The 17,825-nt window shown below is 43.1% G+C and overlaps 1 protein-coding gene across 5 annotated transcripts in view; it reads right to left on the reverse strand.

Annotated features, from left to right (window-relative positions):
* dennd1a (DENN/MADD domain containing 1A) overlaps positions 1–17,825 on the reverse strand; it is a 153,878-nt gene that overhangs the window by 68,312 nt on the left and 67,741 nt on the right. The window lies entirely within an intron of this gene.

The following is a 17,825-nucleotide window of genomic DNA, read 5'->3' on the forward strand; positions in this document are numbered from 1 at the left end:
CTTTCTTATAATAACCACACAATGTCCCAGGGCTTTCATATAATAACCACACAATGTCATAGGGCTTTCTTATAATAACCACACAATGTCCCAGGGCTTTCTTATAATAAACACACAATGTCATAGGGCTTTCTTATAATAACCACACAATGTCCCAGGGCTTTCTTATAATAACCACACAATGTCCCAGGGCTTTCATATAATAACCACACAATGTCATAGGGCTTTCTTATAATAACCACACAATGTCCCAGGGCTTTCTTATAACAAACACACAATGTCATAGGGCTTTTTATAATAACCACACAATGTCCCAGGGCTTTCTTATAATAACCACACAATGCCCCAGGGCTTTCTTATAATAACCACACAATGTCCCAGGCCTTTCTTATAATAACCACACAATGTCATAGGGCTTTCTTATAATAACCACACAACGTCCCAGGGCTTTCTTATAATAACCACACAATGTCATAGGGCCATTGGCCAGTGGGAAGACAAACTGTAGAGCACATATTTACAATTTCCCTGTAGTCTGAATAAAACTGAAAGTGCATTGGCGCCAACACAGTACAATGTGGTATGCCAGGTGTATATATGGCAATTCTTGTGCATATTCGCACACACACACACACACACACACACACAAACACACACACACACAAATACTCTCTGCAGTGCACACACAGATACATGCTTCCCCAACACACACCCCACTCCCCTGTAAACACACTCACACATGCGATATAACAGCCATCTACTGTCCCCCCTCCGCGGCAGACACCACTCCTGAGCCCCTTAAAAACAAAACTTTCGGCAGAGAGACCAGGCCCGTTAAAACTTTACGAGCCCGACGCCCTGGTGCAATAGGCCGGCCGTGGCGGCTCTCCTGCTGCACCAACGATTTATGCTGTACCGCCAGTGCCTGTTTCGTTTGTAACCAAACACTTATTCCATTTCCTTGCTGCCAGCCCCTCAGAAGTTTTGACGGAGCCTTGTTTCGCAGGGTCAGGGGTTAAACAAAGGCGGATGAGTGACTCGAAAGGCTTGTGTAAAAACAGCCGGAAGGAGAAGTGGGCCCCCAGGGGACCTAAGGCCGCTACACACTTTACGTAGAGCGCAGCGACGGACCATCGGTTTCTAAGTAGTTCTATTTAATTTTGAGTGACTCGGATTTTGGAACGGACCATATACGACGCTCCGGCGCTCTGTTTGCAGCGGGCCCTTTATACCAGGAGGGCTTCTTAAAGAAGGTGTCGGTGAGCAGCGGAAACGGGGGCCGATTAGAGGGCCAGTAAAAAGAAAGGAGTGTGAAACAACCCACTGAATTTCATTTGGCTGTATCTTAGTGGCAGGATGCCCGTCAGCCGGGCTCCGCTTACTCAGCTACTTCTATCACACACAAGCTGACTTGGCTAAATGTTGATGGTGCCTGGCTACCTGGAACGCAACATGTTTCTGACAAAACGAGTGCTTCCATGAAACCCAATCCTCAGAGTTAAGTGGACCGTCAGTTGTAGCGTTTACATCTTGCACAGTGATGGGACCTGACATATCATAGTAGCTAGCCATATTCAAATCGTATATCATACAATCCTTCCATACCATGGACCGTTTTAACAGGAAGTGAATTTGAAACAGGAGGTTTCCCTGGCATTGGGCCTTGTTTGACATTTGGGTGACTGTTAAATATATTTATTACTCATTAGTTAACCACAACTGCAAGTAAGGCAAGCTGTACATGACCAGTCATGAGATTTTAGGCTTGCCAGGAATTCACTGTCTAAAGCATGTGGTCGAACTAGTCCATGTGGTTCAATCTCAATCCCATTACAAGGGAGATAATGAAATGGCAGCCTTGCACTCTGAAAAGCGTACCACCTATTGCTATGACATATTTGTTAAGTAAATAAATATTTGTCACGTAAAGCAAAGATAAGTACCATTTACAGCCTAACATCCCGGGATAACACCCGACTTGATAGTTTCAGATATACCTTGAATTAGCGACACACTGCCTTGGTAATCATCCGGCAATCTAACATCCCCTTCTCTAATCTCGGACACAAATCGTAAGGTTTAGCATCAGAGTCGAGATGTGGGGGTGAGGTTGGAAGCAGGGGAAGTTGGTGAGCGGGAGGGGTGGGGGGCAAGTAGGACATAAATACGTCAACAAACGTTTTAATTGGCTGGGAGTGAATGACTCCTGTGTATTTCCCTGGATGGCCCTTCCACTCTGCCTTTATGGTCCCTCCTCCCAGCCTGTAAAGGGCAAGGGAAGTTATTAAGCCAGGTCTGCTGCTGCTGACACAGTCGGACAGACAGACAGACAGACAGACAGACAGACAGACAGACAGACAGACAGACAGACAGACAGACAGACAGACACCACACACACACAGAGACAGACACACACAGAGAGACAAACAGACAGACATACACACACACACACACACACACACACACACACACACACACACACACACACACACACACACACACACACACACACAGACAGTTTTGCAACCACACTGCCATAACCCACCTGGACAAGAGGAATAACTATGTGAGAATGCTGTTCATCGACTACAGCTCAGCATTTAACACCATAGTACCCTCAACGTCAACAAAACAAAGGAGATGATCGTGAACTTCGGGAAACAGCAGATGGAGCACATTGACGGGACAGTAGTGGAGAGGGTAGTAAGTTAAGTTCCCTTGGCGTACACATCACGGACAAACTGAATTGGTCCACCCACACAGACAGCATTGTGAAGAAGGCGCAGCAGCGCCTCTTCAACCTCAGGAGGCTGAAGAAATTCGGCTTGTCACCAAAAGCACAATCGAGAGCATTCTGTCGGGCTGTATCACCGCCTGGTATAGCAACTGCTCCACCCACAACCGTAAGGCTCTCTAGAGGGTCGTGTGTTCTGCACAATGCATCACCGGGAGCAAACTACCTGCCCTCCAGGACACCTACAACACCCGATGTCACAGGAAGGCCATAAAGATCATCAAGGACAACAACCACTCGAGCCACTGCCTGTTCACCTCACTATCATCCAGAAGGCGAGGTCAGTACAGGTGCATCAAAGCAGGGACCGAGAGACTGAAAAACAGCTTCTATCTCAAGGCCATCAGACTGATTAACAGCCACCACGAACATTGAGTGGCTGCTGCCAACACACTGACACTGACTCAACTCCAGCCACTTTAATAATGGGAAAATTGATGTAAAAATGTATCACTAGCCACTTTAAACAATGCCACTTAATATAATGTTTACATACCCTAAATTACTCATCTCATATGTATATACTGTACCCTATACCATCTACTGCATCTTGCCATCTTTATGTAATACATGTATCACTAGCCACTTTAAACAATGCCACTTTTATGTTTACATACCCTACATTACTCATCTCATATGTATATACCATCTACTGCATCTTGCCTATGCCATTCTGTACCATCACTCATTCATATATCCTTATGTACATATTCTTTATCCCCTTACACTGTGTATAAGACAGTAGTTTAGGAATTGTTAGTTAGATTACTCGTTGGTTATTACTGCATTGTCGGAACTAGAAGCACAAGCATTTCGCTACACTCGCATTGACATCTGCTAACCATGTGTATGTGACAAATAAAATATGATTTGATTTTCTACCCTCGACCTATAGCATTCAACAGTGTGTGTGTGTGTGTGTTCGCATGAGTGTGTGCTTGGCTTTGCATTGTGGCAAGAGTGCCTCATCCATTCATCCCTTGTACAGTAAAGATCAGACCTTAGGGTAAGCCTTGGTAGTGTATTGCTGCTGCTGCATCAACATACAGTTTTACCAACCACAACACCATCAATGGGAGGTTAAACAGCGGGACCAGCCGGCTGGTATAACCAGCCACAACACTGGGTGCTCTCAAGTGGACATTTGCAAACACTGTGTGTTCAGCCAAGGACATAGCTCACCAAATCAGTCCATTTCACATTTAATCAGCCCCTATTAACACCTTAATCTCCAAACACCATTCTACGATCTCCTTCAGTCTCTTCTAAACCTCTCAACCGTACCACTTTCCACTTATCCGCCTGCCGGTTGGGCCTATTGCCGCCCATTGAGGTAAACTAATCGAATCCCCCAATTGATTTATTTTCCGATCGGCGCACACGCATGGTGCCGCTGTGTGCATGGTGCCGCTGTGTGCATGGTGCCGCTGTGTGCATGGTGCCGCTGTGTGCATGGTGCCGCTGTGTGCATGGTGCCGCTGTGTGCATGGTGCCGCTGTGTGCATGGTGCCGCTGTGTGTATGGTGCCGCTGTGTGTGCAGGTCACAGCCTTTACTGTGTCGAAGAAGACAGAGGGGTTTGTAATGATTGCGTTTTTTTGTGTTGGATGTTAACAAAGCAAGGTCAGAGGCCTATCACGGCTTTAATCACCCCAGCTGAAGTGAAGAGGAGCCCCGGAGAAAGTGCCACACGCTGGGGCACTCTATAGACCAGAGTTCCCCTCCCTAAGGGATTGTCTCTAGTCAACAGTCTGCAGAATTGGATTGGCTTTTTCCTTTCTTCATTTTTTCTTGTTCTTTGTTTCTTTTTTGTTGGGGTCTTGTATTGGGGTCTTAATTGTGCGTGACCTCTTGGTGCTAGGAGTTGGAAATACGATAAATGAGATGAAACGTCAAAAAGGTTGTGTCGATTTTAAGGGCTGTCCCCAACAACAAAAAATATTGGTCGACCGAGAGTCGTCTGTTCTTTTGGTCGATTGGATGAAATGTAAAAATGTATACTTTTTCATGTGTGACTGGTTTCAGGAAACTAGGCGTATGTCGCACGTCACTACTTCACAGGTGAGGCACTTCAACTTTATTTTTGCAGAAATGCCTTCTGGAACATGTGAACTTTCATGTGCCTTAATAACAAACTTGTATGCCATCTGTAAATATGAATACAATTGTTAAATTACAAGCCTAGTTGGTTTAACCAACGAAAAAGACTGGAACCTTCCCGCTAGCCATGATTGGCTGAGATAATGGATGGGCTGAACATGCCGAAAGATAAGTTCAAAATGGCCTGCCATGTAGCATGCGTCTGTCTATAATATGAGCAGCTCAGTATGTATAGGTAAAGGTATCGCGAAGAACTGCAAAAGTGTTGCTAATGCTCTCCACTTCTGGAAACGATAAGGAAATCCCTGATTTAGGTAAAAACATCTTCATTGAACCAGACATTGTAGAGTATTTGGAAACGGCGATCACGGAAGAAGTTGATCAAGTTTTGAAATCAGTGGAATGCCGGTGGAAGCAGAGTATGATAGCTAAGGAGATGGAGAAAATTCTGGCCTTTGATTGCAAATATGCAGACGGAGTCGAAAAGAGAACACACAGAAGGCTGTTGTATAAAACGCCTGTCTCCAGATTACATATTCAAACTGAGGGAAACCATGGCATCCATGACAGAGAGGGAGAAGCGTTCATCCATGTATATACGGGTAAGAGTCGAGCTAGCTACATTTTCAGATATTATACGTTTCAAATTTTGTCAGAAAGTTGTTTCCATTGCAAGTTAAAGCTTGCTAGCTAACATTACATGTATGATCTGTGTAGAAATATTATTTGTATCTCAATACGTTGCTAGTTACAGCCTAATGTTAGCTAGCTAGCCAACATTAGCTACCTGCAGCCTCATGCATGGGCGTAACGTTATGAGTTGGGATTATGGTTCATTGTTTAGCTAGCTACATGTCTAAACAAAAGACTCCATTATGCAAATAACCATTTCACTGTACCATTTACACCTTCTGTATCCTGTGCATGTGACAAATAAACATAGATTTTATTTGATATATTGTATGTTTACCAGAGACGGTAATGTGAAGAACAACATGACCTGTACCAAACTAAAATTAGGATATAACATTAAGCCAACAAGGCAGTGTCCAAGTTCTAAAGTTCTCTGGTAGAATGCCCTACTTTTATTTCGTCACTCACAACCGTAAACTATTTTCTGTAATTAGCTCGACATTAACTTGGAAATAATTATCTTGTTGGGAGTTTATTTTCCTGTAATGATGAATAAAAATTTGCTAAAGTTAAGTTGTTGTCAGCTAGGATATGGTCATTATTTGAACTGGCTAGCCAGCTAACGTAACGTTGCTAGTTTATTAAGAAACAGACACCTCAGAAGTCCTCAACTGGCAGCTTCATTAAATAGTACCCGCAAACACCAGTCTCAACGCCAACAGTGAAGAGGCGACTCTGGGATGCTGGTCTTCTAGGCAGAGTTGCAAAGAAAAAGCCATACTTCAGACTGGCCAATACAAATAAAAGATTAAGATGGTCAAAAGAACCAAGACACTGGACAGAGGAACTCTGCCTTGAAGGCCAGCATCCTGGAGTCGCCAGTTCACTGGTGACATTGAGACTGGTGTTTTGCGGGTACTATTTAATGAAGCTGCCAGTTCATGATTTGTGAGGGATCTGTTTCTCAAACTAGACACTCTAATGTACTTGTCCTCTTGCTCAGATGTGCACCAGGGACTCCCACTCCTCTTTCTATTCCGGTTAGAGACAGTTTGAGCTGTTCTGTGAAGGGAGTAGTACACAGCGTTGTATGAGATCACCGGGGCAGCAGCGTAGCCTAGTGGTTAGTGTTGGACTAGTAACCGAAAGGTTGCAAGTTCAAATCCCCTAGCTGACAACGTACAAATCTATCGTTCTGCCCCTGAACAAGGCAGTTAACCCACTGTTCCTAGGCCGTCATTGAAAATAAGAATTTGTTCTTAATTAACTGACTTGCCTAGTTAAATAAAGATTAAAAAAATAAAAAATCTTCAGTTTCTTGGCAATTTCTCGCATGGAATAGCCTTCATTTCTCAGAACAAGAATAGACTGACGAGTTTCAGAAGAAAGATATTTTGTTTCTAGCCTATTTTGAGCCTGTAATCAAACCCACAAATGCTGATGCTCCAGATACTCAACTAGTCTAAAGAAGGCCAGATTTATTACTTCTTTAATCAGCCTCTGTATGCCTATGTAGATATTCCATAACGATTAGCCATTCCCAGCTATAATAGACATTTACAACATTAACAATGTGTATACTGTATTTGTGATCAATTTGATGTTATTTTAATGGACAAAACATTTGCTTTCTTTCAAAAACAAGAAAATGTCTAAGTGACCCCAAACCTTCGAATGGTAGTGTATACTAAATACATTTTTAAACGGAAGGGTTTATTGGTGTTAAAATACCCCAGTTACGCTATTTTGGACCACCTGTCGTTTTTGTGTTTATCCTTTTTCATAACGACAAGGACAAGTTTGATGTCGGACGACAATAGAATGTTCATGACTGTCTACAGACATGTCAATAGACGTAGTATAAACCAGACTTTAGTCTTGAAATCTTTGGTTGTTTAGTACACTACCGTACTCACTCTGTTTAGCACATGGCCTCACGTGTGAATCCTTAAAGAGATGGGTGGGGCTAAGGCTTAAGAGGGTGTGAACAATGCAGAAATGGGCATAGACAAAGAGCTCTCCAATCAGTGTTACAAATATTCAAGGTACATTTTCTCAAAAGTGGGGTTACAAGTTTATCAACTTTCAAAGCGGAATTTCTCTCCCATTGTTCTTCAACTGTAGTGTATGATACACAGGTCAAACGTTTGGATACACTTACTAATTTCAGTGTTCTTCTTTATTTTTACTATTTTCTACAATGTAGAACAATAGTGAAGACGTCAAAACTATGAAATAACACATATGGAATCATGTAGTAACCAAAAAGGTGTTAAACAAATCCAAATATGTTTTATATTTGAGATTCTTCAAAGTTACTAAAGCGGAAGCCAGATATCAATAAAGCCTAACCAGAAGAAAAAACCCTGTTCTGGATCCTCCTCCTCCCGCTGCTGCTGGCCTTCGCAGATTCTACCATTACACTTCTAAAGTTGCCGGTAATAGGCCATAACAGAGGTCGAAAACCTTTTCCATTTGGAGTACCAAGTTATCGTACCATCTCTACTGATCTGCGTGCCAGTTATGATTTTAATAAGCACATTTTCATGGAACTTAATTTAATTTAATTTAATTTAATTTATAATAAAGTCTTCATATCTAAAAAGTAATGTGGTTAATCAAAATTCTATCTAAATGAAAATTATAGAAATCTAAAAGTAACTTCTACTGCCAATATGTAAAAATAGCCTACATAAAGCCAACAAAAAAAACATTGCAGCCCCCAGGTACAAAATATCCTGATAAAAAGAAATATCCTTTAAGTCACACTGGCTACCCATGGCCTGTCTGTAAGGAACTTGAAACATTGTATCAACTATTAACTTGATCGGGCCCTCACCAGTTTCCTGCACCTGTAAACCCCAGACAGACAGACACAGCTGTAGGCTATTTTGTGCAAGGAATAAGAAGTAATCAGGTAGGTCTATTTTATGATGTTTCCACTGGATCGGAGCATGATATTTTTTTCCCCTTTCATGCTGAGTGGTTAAGGAAAGAGCTGGAAATAGGCTACATTGAGGAACTACTGTCATTCTCAATGGATGTAAAAGCAGACTTCAGTTTACTTTCTGTATGAGGTGGAGAAAAAATGACTTTGATAAGCTCCACAGTGATAGAGAGTTAAGACAATCAGAAATAGTATCAGATCCCCAGATGGGCACATTTATAGGCCTACATTTGCGCGCAGGCCAGGTAGCCTAGGGCTACTTCTATGCGTAATCAGTAGTGTGTCCTTACTCAAGATTGACAGGACGCCCCAAACAAAAGACAATGAATAAATGGACAACTCGTAAATGGAATGAAATAAACCCAAAGTTTTTTTTCCCTCACAAGTGTAGCCTAGGTTGTGTGCTCTGCAAACAACGTGTCCACTCCTACCATGACAATGGTAAGACTGTAACAATAATATATTTAATGCATTAACAGAAATGACTGTAACCAAACAAACAGTGTAGATTAAAAATTCTGAAAATGAACAGTAAATGTCTACTGGTGATACTGGCGTGCCATCCCCACAGCTTCCGCAATGGATTAGTCCACCAAGACAGGTGTGAATCAGACAGGTGTCTCGTACGCCATCATTTTTTAATATTTATTTGCCACTGCTCGACAAAAAAATCTATCGACCAGTCAAATAAATGTGGTCAGCCCTAATAATATAATCAAATCAGACTAACAATCAAACCAACTAAAATGTAAACAAAGAACCTAGAGAATGCATCTATAAAGTCATGAATGAACATGCCTGTCACATCCACAATCTAACCAACCTTGTTGCCTCACAGGTGTGCCCTCCACTACCCCTGTTATCCTGTAGTCACCCCACTGCCCCCCTTCCCCCAAACAACAACACTAAATGCGGCCAGCCAGCCCCATGCTGCCCCCCTCCCCCATGCCCTGCCAATTGGCCTGGCCAGGCCAGGAACCTGTCAGTGTCGATTGAGTTGAGCCTGAGCGGACCTGCTAGAGAGGACGTGCTGTTCCTGCTCTGAGAGGGCCCACCACTTGTTTCTAAAGCCTGGGAAAAGAAAAGGGGGCTCCCTGTTCGCATTCCTCCCATCCGAGCTGCCAACTCTCTCTCTCTACCCCCCTCCCTCTATCCCTCCCTCAAAGTGGAGAAACAGGAGAGGACGAGGGAGGGTAAATGAGATGAACAAAAGGCGTTCTGTGGACGCGGCCTGGCTGCTTTCCATGTCAACAGTTCGGCGGGTTCAGAGGTCACGTTAACTACATTCATACCCAGCAGCACCCTTGTTTTGCTCCATGAAGTGAGCCGCGGGGGTAAGCCGCGGGGGTGGGCCCAGACTTCAGCGTTTTCATCCCTCTCTCGCACTCTCCCCCCAAACCCCCTAATCCTTCGAGATATTTCTGATCCCTTCACATGTTTCTGCTCAATTAAAACAAAATGGACGACCCTGCACTCTCTCTGGGGAGTGGGACAGACGGACAGAGAGAGAGAGCCAGAGAAACAGCAAGAGGAAAAAGTGATAGGGCCCTCCCTGAGGTGAGGCGAGCTAGCCTACTCACCAGAGCTAGCCAAACAAACAGGTAAATAACTACTGTGACCTTCCAATTAGAGAGAATAAAAAGAGGACCCGGTCATATAGGTGATCTGCAAATTCCATATTGGGCTAATCCTATTAGCAAAACAGCTAGCAGTCCATGCATATGGACAAAAAGATGGCTTTGCTAAGTTTCAACCCCATGAAGTCCAGAAACAAGGTTCAGATTTTGGATTTGGGTGCTGGTTAGAAAGCTACAACGCAGTATCCATCTGACTCTGACGTAAAACTCAGAGGTAAAACAAATGCATGGGTTTCAATTATTGCTGTTTCTAGAGTACATTGTGTGACTGGGCCACCAAGAATCAACATGAAGAGGATATTTATTTATTTTTTATTTCACCTTTATTTAACCAGGTAGGCCAGTTGAGAACAAGTTCTCATTTACAACTGCGACCTGGCCAAGATACAGCAAAGCGACAAAAACAACAACAAAGAGTTACACAAACAAACGTATAGTCAATAACACAATAGAAAAATAGAAAAAATCTATGAACATTGTGTGCAAATGTAGAAGAGTAGGGAGGTAAGATAATAGGCCATAGAGGAAAAATAATTACAATTTAGCATTAATATTGGAGTGATAGATGTGCAGATGATGATATACAAGTAGAGATAATGGGGTGCAAAACAGCAAGTAGATAAATCACAATATGGGGATAAGGTAGTTGGGTGTGCTATTTACAGATGGGCTGTGTACAGGTACAGTGATCCGTAAGCTGCTCTGAGAGCTTATGCTTAAAGTTAGAGAGGGAGATATAAGTCTCCAGCTTCAGTGATTTTTGCAATTCGCTCCAGTCATTGGCAGCAGAGAACTGGAAGGAAAGGCGGCCAAAGGAAGTGTTGGCTTTGGGGATAACCAGTAAGATATACCTGCTGGAGCTCGTGCTATGGGTGGGTGCTGCTATGGTGACCAGTGAGCTGAGATAAGGCGGGGCTTTACCTAGCAAAGACTTATAGATGACCTGGAGCCAGTGGGTTTGGCGACGAATATGTAGCGAAGGCCAGCCAACGAGACCATACAGGTCGTAGTGATGGGTAGTGTATGGGGCATTGGTGACAAAACGGATGGCACTGTGACTGCATCCAGTTTGCTGAGTAGTGTTGGAGGCTATTTTGTAAATGACATCGCTGAAGTCAAGGATCAGGAGGATAGTCAGTCTTGTGAGGTTATGTTTGGCAGCATAAGTGAAGGAGTCTTTGTTGCGAAAGAGGAAGCCGATTCTAGATTTAATTTTGGAATGGAGATGCTTAATGTGAGTCTGAAAGGAGAGTTCACAGTCTAACCAGACACCTAGGTATTTGTAGTTGTCCACGTATTCTAAGTCAGAACCGTCCAGAGTAGTGATGCTAGCCACGCGGGAGGGTGTGGGCAGCAATTGGTTGAAGAGCATACATTTAGTTTTACTAGCATTATGATTTTTCAACGCCGATACCGATTATTGGAGGACCAAAAAAGGCCAATAACGATTAATTGGCTGATTTGTATATATATTTGTAATAATGACAATTACAACAATAATGAATGAACACTTTAATTTTAACTTAATATATATATTTTTTAAACATATATTTAGTCTCAAATAAATAATGAAACATGTTCAATTTGGTTTAAATAATGCAAAAACACAGTGTTGGAGAAGAAAGTAAAAGTGCAATATGTGCCATGTAAAAAAGCTAACGTTTAAGTTCCTTGCTCAGAACATGAGAACATATGAAAGCTGGTGGTTCCTTTTAACACGAGTCTTCAATATTCCCAGTTCAGATGTCTTAGGTTGTAGTTATTATAGGAATTATAGGAATATTTCTCTCTATACCATTTGTATTTAATATACCATTGACTTCTTATAGGCACTATAGTATTGCCAGCCTAATCTCGGGAGTTGATAGGCTTGAAGTCATAAACAGCGCTGTTCTTCAAGCATTGCGAAGAGCTGCTGGCAAACGCAGGAAAGTGCTGTTTGAATGAATGCTTACAAGCCTGCTGCTGACTACCACCGCTCAGTCAGACTGCTCTGTCAAATATCAAATCATAGACTTAATTCTAATATAATAAACACACAGAAACACAAGCCTTTGGTCGGGGCGGCAGGTTGCCTAGTGGTTAGAGCGTTGGATTAATAACCGAAAGGTTGCAAGATTGAATCCCCGAGCCGACAAGGTAAAAATCTGCTTTTCTGCCCCTGAACAGGCATTTAACCCACTGTTCCTAGGCCGTCATTGAAATAAGAATTTGTTCTTAATTGACTTGCCTAGTTAAATAAAGGGAAAATAAAAAAATACAAATTAATATGGTCAATTCCAAATAATTTTGAAAACAAAACATTTATTCTTTCAGTGAAATACGGAACCGTTACGTATTTTATCGAATGGGTGGCATCCATAAGTCTAAATATTACTGATTGAAAGAGTTGAAAGTCTTGACAAGGTCAATGAAGTGGCCTTCCTAAGCCAGGATTCAGACACGGCTAGATCATCCGGGTTGGTGGAGTGTGCTAAAGCAGTGAATAAAACAAACTTAGGAAGAAGGCTTCTAATGTTAACATGCATGAAAACAAGGCTTTTACGGTTACAGAAGTCAACAAATGAGAGCACCTGGTGAATGGAAGTGGTGCTGGGGGGTGCAGGGCCTGGGTTAACCTTTACATTACCAGAGGAACAGAGATGGAGTGGGGATAAGGGTACGGCTAAAGGCTAAAGGCTATAACAATTGGTTGTCTAGTGCGTTCGGAACAGAGAGTAAAAGGAGCAGATTTCTGGGCGTGGAAGAATAGATTCAAGGCATAATGTACAGATAAGGGTATGGTAGGATGTGAGTACAGTGGAGGTAAACCTAGGCATTGAGTGACGATGAGAGAGGTTTTGTCTCTAGAGGCACCAGTTAAGCCAGGTGAGGTCACCGCATGTGTGGGGGGTGGAACAAAAGGGCTATCTAAGGCATATTGGGCAGGGCTGGGGGCTCCACAGTGAAATAAGACAATAATCACTAACCAAAACAGCAATAGACAAGGCATAATGACATTAGGGAGAGGCATGTGTAGCCGAGTGATCATAGGGTCCAGTGAGTAGCAATAGATGAGTCAGGGAGCCGATTCAGTAGTCGCTACTACGCTAGGCAAGCTGGAGACACGGCGATTCAGACAGCTAGCGGGCTGGTGCTAGCAGATGGGCCTCCGGCGACGTCGCAACGGAAGAGCCTGTTGAAACCACCCCGGACGATTATGTCGGCAGACCAGTCGTGATGGATCGGCGGGGCTCCGTGTCGGCAGTAAAGGGTCCAGGAGGTATTGTAGCCCAAGAACTGGCTGGTGGACCTCTTTGGCTAGCTGGGAGATGGGCCTAGCTCGAGGCTAGCTCAACCCTAACTGGTGCTTGCTTCGGGACAGAGACGTTAGCCAGGAGTAGCCACTCGGATTGCAGCTAGCTAGCTGCGATAATCCGGTGTAAAGGTTCAGAGCTTGCTGTAGGAATCCAGAGATGTGGTAGAGAAAAGGCAGTCCGATATGCTATGGGTTGATATGGCGCTGTGCAGACTGGCAGGTATTGACCGAGCGAAGGCTTGTTGTTGTCCGAGTTAACAGTGAAGACCGCTAGCAGTGGATAACTGACTACTAGTTAAGTTAGCTGGTTAGCTTCTGATGGGGGTTCCGGTTCTAAAGTATAAAAATAGCAAGTCTGACTCAGAGCCATATATTGGACCAACTTTTAGAATGTTGAATATTGTTCTAATTCCAGACGTTCAGTTATATAGCATTGTTGGAATATTCCTCATGTCATGTTAATGGGGAGCTAACATGGCTTCTATAGAATGTTGAAGTGTCATGTAAATACATCATAAAGCAGAAACCTAAATTTCCCTACTCTCTAAATACACTGACCAAAAATATAAACGCATGTAAAGTGTTAATCTCATGATTCATGAGCTGAAATAAAGGATCAGAGAAATGTTCCATATGCACAAAATGCTTATTTCTCTAAAATGTTGTGCACTAATTTGTTTAAATCCCTGTAAGTGAGCATTTCTACTTTGCCAAGATAATCCATCCACCTGACAGGTGTGTCATATCAAGAAGCTGATTAAACAGCATGATCATTACACAGGTGCACCTTGTGCTGGGGACAATAAAAGGCCACTAAAATGTGCAGTTTTGTCACAGAACACAATGTCACAGATGTCTCAAGTTTTGAAGGGAACGTGCAATTGGCATGCTGACCGCAGGAATGTCCACCAGAGCTGTTGCCAGAGAATTTAATGTTAATTTCTCTACCAAACGTCATTTAGAGAATTTGGCAGTACGTCCAACCGGCATCACAACCAGAGACCACGTGTATGGTGTTGTGTGGGCGAGCGGTTTGCTGATGTCAAAGTTGTGAACAGAGTGCCCCATGGTGGCGGTGGGGTTATGGTATAGACAGGCATCAGCTTACGGACAATGAACCCAATTTAATTTTATTGATGGCAATTTAAATGCACAGAGATACCGTGACAAAATCCTAAGGCCCATTGTCGCGCCATTCTACCGCCGCCATCACCTCATGTTTCAGCATGATAATGCACGGCCCTATGTCGCAAGGATCTGTACACAATTCCTGGAAGCTGAAAATGTACATCTTCCATGGCCTGCATACTCACCAGACATGTTACCCATTGAGCATGTTTGGGATGCTCTGAATCGATGTGTACGACAGGGTGTTCCAGTTCTCGACAATATCCAGCAACTTCATTAAAAAGGAGTGGGACAACATTCCACAAGCCACAATCAACAGCCTGATCAACTCTATGCGAAGTAGATATGTCGCACAGCATGAGGCAAGTGGTGGTCAGACGAGATACTGGCTGGTTTTCTGATCCACGCCCCTACCATTTATTTAAGGTATCTGTGACCAACAGATGCATATCTGTATTCCCAGTCATGTCAAATCCATAGATTAGGGCCTAAAGAAATTATTTCAATTGAGTGATGTTCTTATATGAACTGTAACTCAGTAAAATCTTTGAAATTGTTGCATGTTGCGTTTGTATTTTTGTTCTGTGTACATGCCTCTAGTCTGACTACTGTATGTGCATCCTGCATTTGAGACTGGTTAGATTAGCTGTGGACATTGACAGGAGGAAGAGAGAGAGAGAGACAGAAACAGAGAGAGAGAGAGAGACAGAAACAGAGAGACAGAGAGGGAGAGAGGGGGGTTGAGAGAGAGACAGAAACAGAGAGACAGAGAGGGAGAGAGAGACAGAGAGGGAGAGAGGGGGGTGAGACAGAGAGAAGGGAGGATAGAGAGAAAGAGATAAGAAGGGGGGATGAAAAGAGAAAGATAAAAATAGAACTGCAGATATCAATCAAGTGAAAAAGAAAGAGAGACATATCTCTGAGACTGAAAGAGAGCAACGGATTCTCACATTGCTGTAATTATTTTTTGGCAACATTCATATTTTATCCACCTTCAAAAATATAAATAATGGAGTCAAAATAGTCCCTAGTTTTTGAACAACACATATACCCCTTACTGATCCAGGTACTTCTTCCAACATACACAGAGACAGAAATCAGTAGAGAGGGGAAGGGGTGGCCTCTGGACCACAAAGGAATTACTAGTCAGAGACAAAACATTAAGGTTGGAGTGGTCGGATTTCAAAGCACCCGAGTGATGGGATATCCGGGAAAGTTTTCCGGCCTTTACCCAAAGCGGTGGTGGCTTGGCTCTCTCACCGGTGGAGATACTACAGCTGCTGCTCCATCAGAGTGACATGCGTGCATAAACACACCCACACAGATAAAACTAGATACACATAAATACACACTCCCTTACTCTTTCAAGCACGCACGCACCACACACACACACACAAAATCAGGCCCTATTCTCAGGTCACACACACACACAAAGGTCATGTTCTATAATAGTTATTACCAAATAATGTATCAGTACTATCCATCTAGATGTAATGTACAGTCATGACCATAAGTTTTGAGAATGACACTAAAATTAATTTTCACAAAGTCTGCTGCCTCAGCTTGTATGATGGCAATTTGCATATACTCCAGGATTTTAGTGATCAGATGAATTGCAATTAATTGCAAAGTTCCTCTTTGCCATGCAAATGAACTGAATCCCCAAAAAACATTTCCACTGCATTTCAGCCCTGCCATTCATTCGTTAACACAGGTGTGAGTGTTGACGAGGACAAGGCTGAGGATCACTGTCATGCTGATAGAGTTCGAATAACAGACTGGAAGCTTCAAAAGGAGGGTGGTGCATTGGAATTATTGTTCGTCCTCTGTCAACCATGGTTACCTGGAAGGAATCACGTGCCGTCATCATTGCTTTGCACAAAAAGGGCTTCACAGGCAAGGATATTGCTGCCAGTAAGACTGCACCTAAATCAACAATTTATCGGATCATCAAGACCTTCAAGGAGAGCGGTTCAATTGTTGTGAAGAAGGCTTCAGGGCGCCCAAGAAAGCCCAGAAAACTCCAAGAACCGTCTCCTAAAGTTGATTCAGCTGCGGGATCAGGGCACCACCAGTACAGAGCTTGCTCAAGAATGGCAGCAGGCAGGTGTGAGTGCATCTGCACGCACAGTGAGGCGAAGACTTTTGGAGGATGACCTGGTGTCAAGAAGGGAGGCAAAGAAGCCACTTCTCTCCAGGAAAAACATCAGGGACAGACTGATATTCTGCAAAAGGTAAAGGGATTGGACTGCTGAGGACTGGGGTAAAGTCATTTTCTCTGATGAATCCCCTTTCCGATTGTTTGGGGCATCCGAAAAAGCTTGTCCGGAGAAGACAATGTGAGGGCTACCATCAGTCCTGTGTCATGCCAACAGTAAAGCATCCTGAGAACATTCATGTCTGGGGTTGCTTCTCAGCCAAGGGAGTGGACTCACTCACAATTTTGCCTAAGAACACAGTCATGAATAAAGAATGGTACCAACACATCCTCCGAGAGCAACTTCTCCCAACCATCCAGGAACAGTTTGGTGACGAACAATGCCTTTTCCAGCATGATGGAACACCTTGCCATAAGATAACTAAGTGGCCCGAGGAACAAAACATCAATATTTTGAGTCCATGGCCAGGAAACTCCGCAGACCTTAATCCCATTGAGAACTTGTTGTCAATCCTCAAGAGGTGGGTGGACAAACAAAAACCCACAAACTCTGACAAACCCCAAGCATTGATTATGCAAGAATGGGCTGCCATCAGTCAGGATGTGGCCCAGAAGTTAATAGACAGCATGCCAGGGCGGATTGCAGAGGTCTTGAAAAAGAAGGGTCAACACTGCAAATATTGACTCTTTGCATCAACTTCATGTAATCGTCTATAAAAGCCTTTGACACTTATGAAATGATTGTAATTATACTTCAGTTTTCCATAGTAACATCTGACAAAAATATCTAAAGACACTGAAGCAGCAAACTTTGTGGAAATTAATATTTGTGTCATTCTCAAAACTTTTGGCCACAACTGTATATGAAATGTATCAAATGACTTTATGTTGCTATATAACTACTGTAAAATGTGTGTAGAACGGACATGTAACAACAAAAGAAAAATATTTATTTTTGTCCTCCGAAGAGGGGGGGTGGTGGATGAGCCCCCCCCAAAATGATAACAATAACTAAAACACACACACCGATAAAACTAGCACACACAGGAGTATGTGCAAACACACTAACAGTCAGGCCACATCCTCAGGTCTTGAAGTGTTGTTTCTTCCCTCAAGGCTCACCACCCCCCA

This window comes from Oncorhynchus masou, chromosome 28 (assembly GCF_036934945.1).
Source record: "Oncorhynchus masou masou isolate Uvic2021 chromosome 28, UVic_Omas_1.1, whole genome shotgun sequence".
In the NCBI taxonomy this organism is placed as follows: domain Eukaryota; kingdom Metazoa; phylum Chordata; class Actinopteri; order Salmoniformes; family Salmonidae; genus Oncorhynchus; species Oncorhynchus masou.